Genomic DNA, 14731 nt, shown 5'->3' on the forward strand with positions numbered 1-14731 from the left:
AACCGACCAAGATAATCGCATGATTTTTTTTAATGGAGAAATTATATCCATCAGAATTCACCTTCGTGAAGTTTTCCAATAAATAAATATGATGGTTATTGTGAGGAAACACGAGTTGGGAAAATATAAAATAATTACAGGGGATGGGATGTTCCTTTGTCCATACTACAAGCGTGAAGGTATGTATCTTGGTGGAGGATACTATAAACCGAAGAGACAAAGGGATGTTGGACATCAATTTAGAAAAAAAGGAGATGGGATCATTGATACTCTCATGGGTATAGGTTCAACTATTCTCAAACATAAAGACCTAATTGGTTCAACTGCTTCTGCTGTGGGAAATGTAGTGGGTGCTATAAAGAGTATAAAAGATGCCCCAAAGGAATCTCATAAATTACAAGCAATAAAAGAAATTAAGAAAGGCAAAACTCAGTTGTCTCCCCAAGAATGACCGAAAATAATTCAAATACTTGGGTCAGGGTTTCAAAAGTTTTAACATCTTTTTTCCTAAATAAATACAAGTAAGGACGCAATTGATAGTATCTATGATTTGGATGATACCATTGTCATCGCAAACTCTACTAAAAAAGAGGATTACTTCAAAGTAAATGCAATAACTGGAACAGACTGGAATGCAAATGGAACAAAAAGTTTTGATATAAATAATCAACAAACTTATTTGAATCTAGCTGAAAGTTTCTTGTTGTGTAAATTTATATTCACTAAGGCTGTGACTAACACAAACGCTACACTCGTAAATGATTTCTTCTAAAAAAAATTTGATCGTGTTCGTTTGTGCATTGGAACACAAGAAGTTGAAGCGGTTGATTGTATCTCTGCTACATCTGAAATTATGAAATTTACACTATATTCATTTAGTGATAGGATGGGAAAGGGGGCTGTCGAAGGTTTTATTCCTGATATGTCAATGGGAACAAACACAGACCCTGGATATAGTCAAAAGAAAGGAATGTATAGTGATGATACAAAAGCAGGTAATAGTTTTAATGTGGCAGTTCCTCTTAAAGGTATATTTGGATTTTGTGATCATGATGAAGTTCTGTATGGTCTTAAAATTAGATTTCAACTGCAAAGGAATGATAATGAAAATAGATTCCTTTTTTTGTGACTAATGCTTTTGCTGCTCAGAATAAATTTGTTATTGATGAAATTAGTTGGTATATTAGTGAATATACTCCTAATCTTAAAACAGAAGAGATGTTGAATAGATGACTTAACTCAAAGAAGCCACTCAATATGTGACTCGGCATGACCAAATGAGTCTTAAGTCGGTAGGTGGGGATTTCTCGCTGATAGCTTTTCTGGATTCTATAGATCATCAGCTTTCCATCAATACCAAGATGAAGTAAATCGGATAAGTGGAGCCGAAGATATGGGTGGCGAAAGGTGAGGGATTCAACAAGTCTTAAAGTCAGAGTCTTGAGAAAATCGAGGTCAAACTTTCATTGCACAATCAGAATCAGAACAATGTCAGTCATAAACTCCTTAGCAACATATATTTTCCAGTAGATAACGATTCTGATTGGCCATTGCCCGCATTGGCATTATCATGAAGGGGAACTCCGTGACGTCACCTTTCCATCGGTATGCACTGTGTTATGGTGTGAGGTTCGACACCGGAATGGTGGCCGCTGGAAAATCGCATGTTTTGGGCTTTCTTCTGGGCTATTTTGAGGAGGTTCTCGATGCTTTTGGGCCAGAAATACATAATTTATGTTCACAATATCGCATTCAGGGTGGGTGGGATGATAAATCACACTATTTACGATCGAAATCCGTAGAGATGGAGAAATCGGATATTTTTGCCATCATCCGACGTCAAACTCTTGCTGTGATTTTCTCACAATGGAGCCGCGCGACTTCTGACTCATTTGGTCATGCCGAGTCACATACATCAAACCTTAAAAGAAGATGCCAACATGTTAAACTGAACCAAACCACTTACACGTGGAATTTTGGTGTTCTGGAAGGAAAGCCACGATATCTGTGGCTCATTTTTTAAGAACCAGATGGTGATACTGCTACTGATAAGAATAATGCATTGAGTGATAATGCTAAGGTGAAACAACTTTGCATTTCTCTTGATGGAACATTTTATCCATGAGATCGATTGGAAATTAATTGGGGAAAAAAATGATAATTGCTGAAGCATACAAGTCTTACCAAAAGGTGTGTGAAAGCAATGGAAATAAAGAACCCATTTTGGATATGACAGCATTTAAAAGTCTGTACACAATCTATGCGATTGACCTGAGTGCTCAAAAGGAAACTATAAAGTCTAATCGAGTGGATACTTCCCTATACATTGAAAGAGGAGAGAGTGAAGAAGTTGATACATATTGTTTGCTTTTGGAAGAAACAGAATTATATTGATACAGATAATGGTGTTATGATTAGTCTCACGTAATTTTTTTGTGGCTGGAGCATTGACGGGTGGTATATCAGCAGCGGTGAAAACTGACAACGAAAGGAAGGCTCAACTCCGGGCTCAAAAATAATTGGAAAGAAATAACAAAGAGTTGGAGAAACAAATTAGTGGAAGTGGTGTAATTGTAGATTTTGCTGAAAAACTTGAAAGTCTGCCTGATAAAGCGAGATTGTTTGTTGGAGATATGCTTTCTTCTATCGCACAAGCAGGTGTAAAATAATTACAGGGTAATGTAATTATTGAAGGGGATAATGGGTTAATGGGGTAATGGATTATAACTTTAAAGGGTTAATGGATTATATCTTTCTAATAAATAAATGAGCATTGATGAGTGGTTTAAAGAATTTTGAAAGAAGACAACATCAAATTTAGAACTTGTCAAATATTGTAAGAAATTAAAAAGTCACAATGTGCTTATATGTATGAGAGATGAATTAACAAACTTGCCTAAACATACAAAGAATCTTATTATGAACTTAGAAGATAATAATGGGAATGGTTCTCATTGGGTTTGTATTTTTAATAGTCAAGACAAATATTATTTTGATAGTTTTGGTCCACCACCTGTTGAAGTAATAAAATTCTTACAGAATGGTGTTTATCAAACATTTCAAGTCCAATAATTAAATTCCAAGTGTTGTGGTCAATTATGTCTGTATGTGTTATTTCAACTCAACAAAAATAATTTTTTTAATGACATTATTTTTAATCTAATATAAATGACTTATGTTGGTAAAGATGGTTCTATCTTTGATGTATCCCAAGTACTGGATATTGATTTATCAAGTTATTACACAAAGGCACAGGCTGAATGATAGAAATATAGTATAGCAAAAAATATTAATATGAAAAATGCATATAAATTAATAAATTTAATTATCCAAGCCCGACTGATGCAAATGACTTGGTGAGATTAAGTGATTTATCACAATATACTGTATATCCTTAAATAAAATGGCTGTGTATTCCAAAGATACAGAAGTGTTGATTTTATCTCCAGGTCATACAGAATTCACAGTTCCAATTAAAATAAAATTTTATAAAGAAGGGCGTATCGTTTGTTTGAGAATAGAACAATGGGGATATGATATGAATGATTTAGGGTATAATTGGTCATTTAAAATTAACCTAGAAGACCTGGAACAATTAAATCAGTCTCGTAAGGAAGAATATTATCCACTTGGTGCCAAGAATAAGTTTTGTGGAAGCACGATTAGCAAATAACAAATAAAAGAATTTAATAAGGGTAAAATCAATAATGGTTTTACCATAGTTTATATCATGAAAACACAAAGAACAGGATTATATTGTTGCGAATTCGCGCCCGCCGGCGGGCGGACGGCCGCGTCACTCGAATCGCGACCGCGTTGCCCACCGGACGGACAATTCAGTCGTGACCCTCCGGGAACTATCGCCCGGAGCCAGTCACGGGTGGACCTTTTGACCTCACCACAATCGTGCCAATCGGCCACCCGGGTAGGATAGGGTTGTTCGCCAAACTCGACCTACCTAAGTACCCACGCGGATGGTAAACCGGGCGATCGTACCTCGCCGCAGGTCGACTCCGGACACGAACCGCTTAAGCGGTCCGTTCCGTGCTACAGTGATAACCGAGCGGTGTTATCATCGGCCTTGACGGTTCCGATTAATTACCGGGCGTATTAAGCCCACTACGAACCCTTCACGTGAAGCAGGATGGAGGGTCAATAAAGAAAAGACGAAGCGAAACGGGAAAACAGTTCACACAAAGCACATTTATTTCCCGGCACACGGAAAGCACACATATACAGCCAAACTCAAAATGCACATATAGCAACCAAAACAAAAGCAACAACGACGCAGAGTTACTACCGACTACGCGCACACACGGCAACACTTATACAGTTCTACTTTACAGACGGCGCCAACACACATTTACTCAAAAGCAAAGGAAAGAAGCCACCCTCATAGACAAGGGGGCAGACAGGCCTGTAGGCCAATTGTGCACGTGACCTGGAGGAGCGGTCAGGTCCACGAGACCGGGGGGGGGGGGTCCTACCCGCCTCCTCGTGACGCGTTGGCGGGCGAGCCGCAGATGTGGCCGCGTGGCTGTGCCCCGACTCCGTGCTCCTTGGCGACGTTTGGAGTGGGGTGGGAACGGGCCCCCCCTTTTGCACTATCTCAGCGCGGGGGAAAGGGGAATTGTTGATGCCCTGGAGGAGGGAGATGGCTGGCTGGCTTGGGTCCCGCGACGAGCGATCCCACACCGCGACCTCGTCGCTGACCACCGTCCTTCTCGCCTCGGACCTGAGCTCCTTTGCCTCTTCCCGCAACTCTTCTCAGCCGATTCCAGAACCCTACTCGATGACACTCTGATGACTTCGCCACTTGACTCGACTCTCTCTTCGCCACCCGACTCGACTGACTCTCCCCCGGCTCTCTTCCACTCTCCAACCAAAACTGACTCGCTCTGCCCCGATTCGCCTTGCGCTCGCCGTTTTATAGGCCGGCAGGAGCTGCTAATATGCAAATATTCAGATCAGGATGACCTCGGGGGCGGAGCCACGCTCACCAATTGGACGGAGGAAAAGTGGGCGTGAACCTCCCCTGATCCTAGAATTTGCATATATCGATTTCACACAGACACGCCTGGAGGCGGGGCCAAGCCGCCCCGCACTTGCGAATTGGACGGAGGGGAAGTGGGCGTGTAGCGTTCTTGATCCGATTTTTCCCTCGGAAAGGCCGCTATTTGCGTTCGCGGCTCGGTGCGTTTGGCGCCAATCGCCGAACGGGCCCGAGACAGCCCGACGTTCAGTGTTCACAGGTGGTGCGGGAATGGCCGTAGAAGGAGAGAGGTGAAGGTGGTGGAGGGTTTTCGGTGGTGGTGGTCAATGGTTATGGTGCCGTTGGGAATGGCGGTGATGCGATGTTTGCGGGATTGAGTTGTGAAGGTAAAGGTTGTGGCTGTTGGCGTTGTTGTTGTTGTCTGAGGGTTGGAGCATGGTTGTAGTTGGTGACGATGGCTGGCGTGGTGGTTAAGGTGGTGGTTGTGTGATGGCGGTTGAGACGTGGTTGGTTCAAGATAAAGATAGAACAGAAAAACGCCCAACTCAAAGGATCGCAGCCCGAATTAATCACATAAATACCCTCTATACAAAGGGTTTGGGCTAACTACACATGTACTTAGAGATATCTCACCTACGGGCCCTTCATGGTGTAATGCAAATTTCCACAGCCGTAACAAAATATAATAAGTAAGGAAATACAAAATGATTTAACTATGGGAAGATGGGGAGGTATTTCCTGTCATATTAATCTGTCATATATTTCTAATACATAAATGACAGCAAGAAGGCTTCAAGAAAATTATCATTTCTGTGTCCAAGCATACCTTCAAGAAAAGGGTATTCGATATTTTAATAAATATGTTCTACAACATAAGAATGAGGTATTTTCAATGAAAGATTGGCTTTATACTGATGTTAATAAACCAACAACTTTGGATTTAATTAAAATGTTAAATAATGAAAAAATTTTAGAGTTAAGAAAACGCAAAGCTCTTTTAGAAATTCAGAAGAAATTTTATTAGTTTCCTGTTGTAAAAATTTTTATTTTGGATACAGGAATAACAAGAAATCCCGATGAATATATGTATGATATTCTATGGGGTGTAAGTGATTTAAGGATAGTAAGGGACGATGAAGCAGTTGAAGAAACTGAGACAAAGAAGGCAAGGGAGAAGAGAGAGAAGGAGGCAAGGGAGAAGAGAGAGGAGGAGGCAAGGGAGAAGAGAGAGAAGGAGGAGAGGGAGGAAAGAGAGAATGAATAAATATAAAAGTATGGAAACTAGTGAGATTTTAAAAAGATTAAAGGTATTACAGAAAATAAATTGATCTCAACACACCAAAGAGGAAAACAAAGAATTGGTAAGTCTATTAGAAATATATATGTCAAGACTATTAATATTGGCTTCAGGGAGAAGATATAACCGAGAAAGTGGAGATAAAGAAGAGAAAGAAGGAAAAGATTATATTATTGATGATGTTGGTGTGATTGACTTTGATTAAAGTTTTCCATTTTTTTTCTTAAATAAATGGAGGAGAGAGAGTGAAGACATTTCTGAGGATTCTTTATGTTTTAAAAATTAAGATTCAAATGTGCATGTTGGAAACTAAAAAGGTTTTAGCACTCTGTAGGAATTTTTCTCATAAATAAATGAGTTATTGTCTAGAATATAAAAAGAAAACCAACAGTAAAAATATATCGTATGTTAAAAGTAAAAATAATAGGGTTATACAAAAAGGTACATGTTTGGTGTTTGGCTCAAAAAATAGTGAATTCCCAAAACACAAACGTGGGGGAAATATACAAAAGTTATCAGGAAGTAAATTTACAACTACTGGAATACCAGGGGAATTACATCTACCAGGGTATTCTTTCTGTGGTCCAGGAACAAACGAATAAAAGATTAGATGAGGCTGACAATCTGAAACCGTGGAGCAAACCTATCAAAAGGGTTGATGAAGTGTGCATAAGGCACGATATTGATTATGGAAATATCACAACGGAAGAAAAACATGAAGCCGATAGAGAAATGTTGTATAATTTGTCTCTGATACAAAATCCAACCTTGAGAGAAAAAGTTGATCGGTTCATCGTGAAGAAGATGATCAGTGCTAAATTGAAACTTGGGCTTGGAAATTCAAAAAACTTATAGGCTCTAATGATGTCATTAAAATTGAAGAGCAATTAGCTGATGAATTACATAAACCAATAATCACAAAGTTTCAGAGAAGGAAGGTTTATTCCAAGGAAGTTGATTATATATCTGCTCCGCTGATTTAATTGAACTCAATTATGATAAGGGGTACAAGTATGCTTTAACCGTTATTGATTTGAGGAGTAGATATGCGTGGGTTGTCCCTTTGAAAAACAAAACTGGGAATACACTCATTTTAGCCTTCCAACAGATATTTAATAAAAGTAAGCGAAAACCGAAAAAATTGTGGACTGATGAGGGTACAGAGTTCAACAACAAAACATTTATGAATTTTCTTTAAAATAACAACATTACATGACACAGCACCTTTAATGAAGGAAAAGTGGTTGTTATTGAGTGATTCAATCGCACTTTAAAAGATAGACAATATAAAAAATTCACTCAACTCGGTTCTCAACAATGGTTATCTTTAATTCAGGATATTGTAGAAAAGTATAATGATACGATTCACACCTCAACGAATACCAAACCATCAGAAACATTTACAAAATTAGGGTATTAAAAAGAGATTAATGTCAGAAAGCCTAAGTTCAAAGTTGGTGATATAGTCAGAATATGTAGGTGGAAATCTCATTTTGAAAAAGGTTGTACAACGATGGACAAATTAACTTTTTAAAATCATTGATGTAATAGATACAGTTCCTTGGATTTATAAGGTATATGATTTAGAAGGGGAAGAGATTTAAGGTTCATTTTATTCACAGGAATTACAAAAGACGAAGATAAATTGGGGACAAACATTTTTTGACTCCCCCTTTTTGACTCCGCCCACACAAACCCCACCCACATAAGCCACATCCACACAAGCCCCACCCACACAAGCCCCACCCACTCAAACCCAACCCACATAAGCCACATCCACATTCATCATATCCACATAATTAGTGATTAGTTAATTAGTTCCCCACACATAACGTGTATTTAATTTTAAAAAATTTGCTCCACCCACACAAACAACATCCACACAAGCCCCACCCACCCACACAAGCCCCACACACACAAGCCCCACCCCCTTGTGCACCCCCACCTTTGACCCACCACCCCCCCTCTTCCCACCCCCCACACTTCCCCACACACACACGGGGAGGGGAGGGGTGTGGGATGAGGGGAGTGGTGGGTTGTTGGGGGAGCGCACCTACCCCCCCCTCCTTTGCACTTCCTTTATTCTTTTTTATAATTAAGAATTAAACAAGCAGTCATAGACTGGTACTTACGAAATCGTCACCTTGACCTCTGACCTTATCTAATAAAAGCTGTATCAAGAGAAGGTAGCGACGCAAACAATAAGTTTCTACGATGATTCTGTACCAAACCATCAAAAATCGAATGTTTGACCTCACTGTGACCTTGACCTGTGACCGATTTTGACCTAAATCTAATCAGCGCGAGCCATCACCCTCCTGAATCACTTGGTGTAATTTGACATTGGTAGCTCCTTCCGTTCTCGAGTTATCGTGCCCACAAACAAACAAACAAGCAGTCATAGACTGGTACTTACGAAATCGTCAACTTGACCTCTGACCTTGTCTAATAAAAACTGTCTCTTGAGAAGGTAGCGAGGCAAACCAGAAGTTTCTATGATGATTCTGCACAAAACCATCAAAAATCGAATGTTTTGGATGTTTGACCTCACTGTGACCTTGACCTTTGACCGATTTTGACCAAAATCTAATCAGCGCTAGCCACCACCCTCCTGAATCACGTGGTGTAATTTGACATTGGAAGCTTCTTCCGTTCTCGAGTTGTCATTTTTTGGATGTTTGACCTCACTGTGACCTTGACCTTTGACCAATTTTGACCAAAATCTAATCAGCACTAGCCATCAGCCTCCTGAATTACATGGTGTAATTTGACATTGGTAGCTTCTTCCGTTCTCGAGTTATCTGTACCAAACCATCAAAAATCGAATATTTGACCTCACCATGACCTTGACCTTTGACCGATTTTGACCAAAATCTAATCAGCACTAGCCATCACCCTCCTGAATCGCATGGTGTAATTTTTCATTGGTAGCTTCTTCCGTTCTCGAGTTATCGTGCCTACAAACAAACAAACAAACAGAAACGGAAGGCATCAATATACTTACGAAATCTTTAGATTTCGTAAGTAACAAACAAGCAGTCATAGACTGGTACTTACGAAATCGTCAACTTGACCTCTGACCTTGTCTAATAAAAGCTGTCTCTTGAGAAGGTAGCGACACAAAGCAGAAGTTTCTACGATGATTCTGTACCAAACCATCAAAAATCGAATGTTTTGGATGTTTGACCTCACTGTGACCTTGACCTTTGACAGATTTTGACCAAAATCTAATCAGCACTAGCCATCAGCCTCCTGAATCACATGGTGTAATTTGACATTGGTAGCTTCTTCCGTTCTCGAGTTATCTGTACCAAACCATCAAAAATTCGAATATTTGACCTCACCGTGACCTTGACCTTTGACCGATTTTGACCAAAATCTAATCAGCACTAGCCATCACCCTCCTGAATCACGTGGTGTAATTTGACATTGGTAGCTTCTTCCGTTCTCGAGTTATCGTGCCAACAAACAAACAAACTAACTAACAAACAAACAAACAAACAAACAGAAATGGAAGGCATCAATATACTTCGGAAATCTTTAGATTTCGTAAGTAACAAACAAGCAGTCATTCACTGGAACTTACGAAATCGTCAACTTGACCTCTGACCTTGTCTAATAAAAGCATGAATCAGTCAGAAGCCCAAGGGGAGCTTGAATTCTGAATTCATTGTGGTCTACGATTTTACACTGTGGTTTGCAGATAATGAGTCCCAGACAAAAACTAGATTTCTTATAAAAATTCCATTTTTTTGTTTTTATTTTTAAAAAAGTGATTCAGTACCAGCAGGATATGCCAGATTAAAGGTGTATTACTTTTCAGAAGAATCTGATAAAAGACTTATTATTTATTATATATCAGTTATTCATCACTGTTCCAGAATTTCGACAACCGAGTTTTAAGCGTTCTAAGCGATCGCAAAAACCGAAGACAAAATTAAAATCGAAGTTAAAACGAACTTGTAACATCGAGCGAAGCAAAAAATCTCCATTTCTCCACGCAAAACCTTAACGTCACTCAACGACGCGTCTGCTCGAGTGCACTGCATCATGGGACGACCCGTGACCCGTCGAGTGAAATATTTTTTATACAATCTTAAAAAGTCTCCAAAACATCCGATTTTTACAGAATTTCGACAACCGAGTTTTAAGCGTCCTAAGCGATCGCAAAAACCGAAGACAAAATTAAAATCGAAGTTAAAACGAACTCGTAACGTCGAGCGAAGCAAAAATAATCCATTTGTCCACATGAATTTACGGAATTATGTTTGACCTCACTGTGACCTTGACCTTTGACCAATTTTGACCAAAATCTAATCAGCACGAGCCATCACCCCCCTGAATCACGTAGTGTAATTTGACATTGGTAGCTTCTTCCGTTCTCGTGCCTACAAACAAACAAACTAACAAACAAACAGAAACGGAAGGCATCAATATACTTACGAAATCTTTAGATTTCTTAAGTAACAAACAAGCAATTATACTTTAACGTAACTCAACGACTCGTCTGCTTGAGCGTACTGCATAGTGGGACGACCCGTGACGCGTCGAGTGAAATATTTTTTATACAACCTTAAAACGTCTCCAAAACATCCGATTTTTACCAGAATTTTGACAACCGAGTTTTAAGCGTCTGAAGCGATCACAAAAACCGAAGACAAAATTAAAATTGAAGTTAAAACGAACTCGTAACGTCGAGCGAAGCAAAAATACTCCATTTCTCCACATGAATTTACGGAATTATGTTTGACCTCACTGTGGCCTTGACCTTTGACCGATTTTGACCAAAATCTAATCAGCACTCGCCATCACCCTCCTGAATCACGTGGTGTAATTTGACATTGGTAGCTTCTTCCGTTCGCGAGTTATCATGCCTACAAACAAACAAACAAACAAGCAGTCATAAACTGGTACTTACGAAATTGTCAACTTGCCCTCTGACCTTGTCTCATAAAAGCATGAATTAGTCAGAAGCCCAAGGGGAGCTTGAATTCTGAATTCATTGTAGTCTACGATTTTACACTGTGGTTTGCAGATAATGAGTCCCAGACAAAAACTAGATTTCTTATAAAAATTCCATTTTTTTGTTTTTATTTAAAAAAAAAAGTGATTCAGTACCAGCAGGATATGCCAAATAATAGGTGTATTACTTTTCAGAAGAATCTGATAAAAGACTTATTATTTATTATATATATCAGTTATTCATCGCTGTTCCAGAATTTCGACAACCGAGTTTTAAGCGTCCTAAGCGATCGCAAAAACCGAAGACAAAATTAAAATCGAAGTTAAAACGAACTCGTAACGTCGAGCGAAGCAAAAAAATCTCCATTTCTCCATGCAAAACCTTAACGTCACTCAACGACGCGTCTGCTCGAGCGCACTGCATCATGGGACGACCCGTGACGCGTCGAGTGAAATTTTTTTTATACAATCTTAAAACGTCTCCAAAACATCCGATTTTTACAAGAATTTCGACAACCGAGTTTTAAGCGTCCTAAGCGATCGCAAAAACCGAAGGTCAGGTCAGGTATGGGAGCATGTGCCAGAACAGCGCGTCGCTGCGTCCACTTTCCGCCGGTACTCCAGGGGCCTCCGTCTGGCCATCCCCCAGGCAGATGCCAGGCCCATCCCCATCTCCTTGAGATGATGGTCAACCTGCTGCAACCATGAGGCACGTGGTCGGCCCACTGGCCTCCTCCACTCATGAGACTCCCTCGCTGAGAGAATCTGGTGAGCAGGATCAGCGTCAGGAAAACGAGCCACATGTCCATACAGCCGCAGCTGACGCTCACGGACTATGCAGGTAACAAATCTCATCCGAGTCTCTCTCAGCAACCGCTCGTTGGACACAAAATCCGACCAGCGATAGCCAAGGATTCTCCGAAGAGACCTGGTACCAAAGGAATTAAGTCTCCGTCTCAGATCCTTGGTCAAAGTCCAAGTCTCGCACCCATAGAGCAAGACTGGAAGTACCAAGGACCTGAAGACTCGGACTTTCGTCCTCCCGCACAGGTACCGGCAGCGCCACACCCCATGATCCAGTGAATCCATGACTCCACAGGCCCGACCCAGACGTCTATTGACCTCCGGCTCACAACCTGCGGAGACATGAATATCACTGCCAAGGTAAGTGAATCTATCCACGACCTCAACATCCTCACCACAAACAGACACAGACAGGACAGCAGCATCCAAGATGTCACCGAAAGCCTGGATCTTTGTTTTGACCCAAGAAATCCGTAATCCCAACGGCTCCGACTCCTCATTCAGCACCTCGAGGGCCCCCAAGAGGATGTCTAAAGTCTCCGCAAAGATGACTGCATCATCTGCAAAATCAAGGTCCGAGATCTTGACATTGCCAAACGATGCACCGCAACTTGATCTCTCCGACATCCTCCCAAAAATCCAGTCCATACAAGTGCTGAAAAGTGTGGGGGCAAGTACACATCCCTGACGAACTCCAGTAACAACTGGAAATAAGTCAGAGGCGGTACCACCACACTTCACAGCACTCTCAGTACCAGAGTAGAGTTCAGACATCAGATCGATCAGTTTCGGTGGCACCCCACGAAGACCAAGAATCCTCCAGAGGACATCCCGATTCACTGAATCGAACGCTTTACAGAGATCAACATAGGCTGCAAGCAGCCCCTGCTGAAACTCTCGTCTGCGTTCAGTGAGGACACGAAGAGCAAGGATACGGTCAATCGTTGACCTCTTTGGTGTAAAGCCTGACTGCTCTGGACGCTGGTGCTCAAGCAGATGGTGGCGAACCCTATCAAGAATTATCCGAGCAAAGACCTTGCCCGGCACTGAGAGCAGCGTCACCCCTCGGTAGTTGTTGCAGTCTTGGCGATCACCCTTCCCTTTCCAGAGAGGGACAACAAGGCCCCTCTTCCAGTCAGTTGGGATGATGCCTGTGTTCCAGGCAGAGCACAAAACTGCATGCAACGACGCGAGTGCAGCATTTCCACCAGCCTTGAGAAGTTCAGCATGGATGCCACAGATCCCTGGAGCTTTGCCCCGTTTCAACTGGTTCACCGCAGCCCGTGTTTCCACAAGCGATGGTGGACCACAGTTGATTCGAGGGTCAGCAACAGGGATTGTAACACCCTTGACGTCCAACTCGACAGCTGGGGGATCAGCCTGGTACAACCGCTCAAAGTAACCGGCCCAGCGGGCCTTCACTTCAGACTCCTCTGTCAAGAGCCTACCACTCTCTGCTCGAACTGCAGTGCTCCGAGGGATGGGCTTGGATGAACGTAATGCGCGAATTCCCCTGTAAGCGGGACGAGAATCACCTGTCCACAGGTGATGCTCTACCCCTCACAGATTCCTCGCACATAGGCCTCCTTGTCCACCCTCAGTGCACGTACAGTTTTACGCCTCAGCTCCCTGAACAGCTCAGCTCTGCCATTCAGCCTGGCCCTGCGACTCTGGTCAATGGTATCCAGTGTCCCTTGAGAGACAAAATTCTTCTTTGCCCTGCGGTGAACTCCAAGGCATCCACCGGCAACATCAAGGACGGTGGTCTTGAAGGTGCTCCACAACTCTTCAGGACCCCCAAAAGTACCCAGACCCCCAAGTGTCCACTCAGCCTGTTCGCAAACTCCTCAGCTACTCTCTCATCCCTGAGCTTGGCAACATCCAGCCTAGGCTGGGATGGTACCATTCTCCAGGATTTAAGGTGCAGCTTTAGAGTTGCTACAACAAGCCTGTGGTCAGTATTGAGGAACTGAGCACTCCGGTAGACCCTGCAGTTCTGGATCATCCTCCAACGACCGTCAATGAGGACATGGTCAATCTCCTTTGCCACACCGCCAGCGTTGGAATACCAAGTCCAGCGATGAGCTTGCGGGCGCTGAAACCATGAACCAGCCACCCTAAGTCCATGACTTCTTGCAAAGTCAAGGAACTTAGTGCTATTCTGGTTCATAGCTCCTGACCCATGGGGACCAACACACACCTCATAACCATCCCTATCAGTTCCAGTCGATGCATTGAAATCCCCCAAGACTAGAAGTGTATCTCGTCTGGGGCACTGATCAACCACAGACTCGAGTGTGGCGTAGAATGCATCCTTCACGGTAAGATCACTCGCCTCAGTCGGAGCATAAATAGAGACCAGGGAAATGACACCTAAGGAGTGACGAATCCTTAATCTCATAATACGCTCGTTGACCGGTGTTACCTCAATTATCATTGGGGTCAGCTTATTGGACACAGCTACAGCAACTCCTTGGGTATGGTAACCATCAGAGCGACCAGACCAATAGTAGGTGTAACCACCCACCATTATCTCGCCGCAATCCGGTCTCCGAACCTCAGAGAGAGCTGCAATCCCGATGTCCAAACGCTTGAGCTCAGATGATAACAGAGACAGGTGATCATCCTCTCTTAGGGATAGGACATTCCAGGCACCCACCCGAAGGGACCGCCTC

At 42.2% G+C, this 14731-nt stretch overlaps 1 protein-coding gene across 1 annotated transcript in view; it reads left to right on the forward strand.

Moving 5' to 3' along the window:
- Window positions 1–14731, forward strand: part of LOC147010601 (CTP synthase 2-like) — a 125652-nt gene that overhangs the window by 106846 nt on the left and 4075 nt on the right. The window lies entirely within an intron of this gene.

Source organism: Eptatretus burgeri, chromosome 16 (genome assembly GCF_056783735.1).
Source record: "Eptatretus burgeri isolate ZD-2024b chromosome 16, Ebu_testis_v1, whole genome shotgun sequence".
Lineage (NCBI taxonomy): Eukaryota > Metazoa > Chordata > Myxini > Myxiniformes > Myxinidae > Eptatretus > Eptatretus burgeri.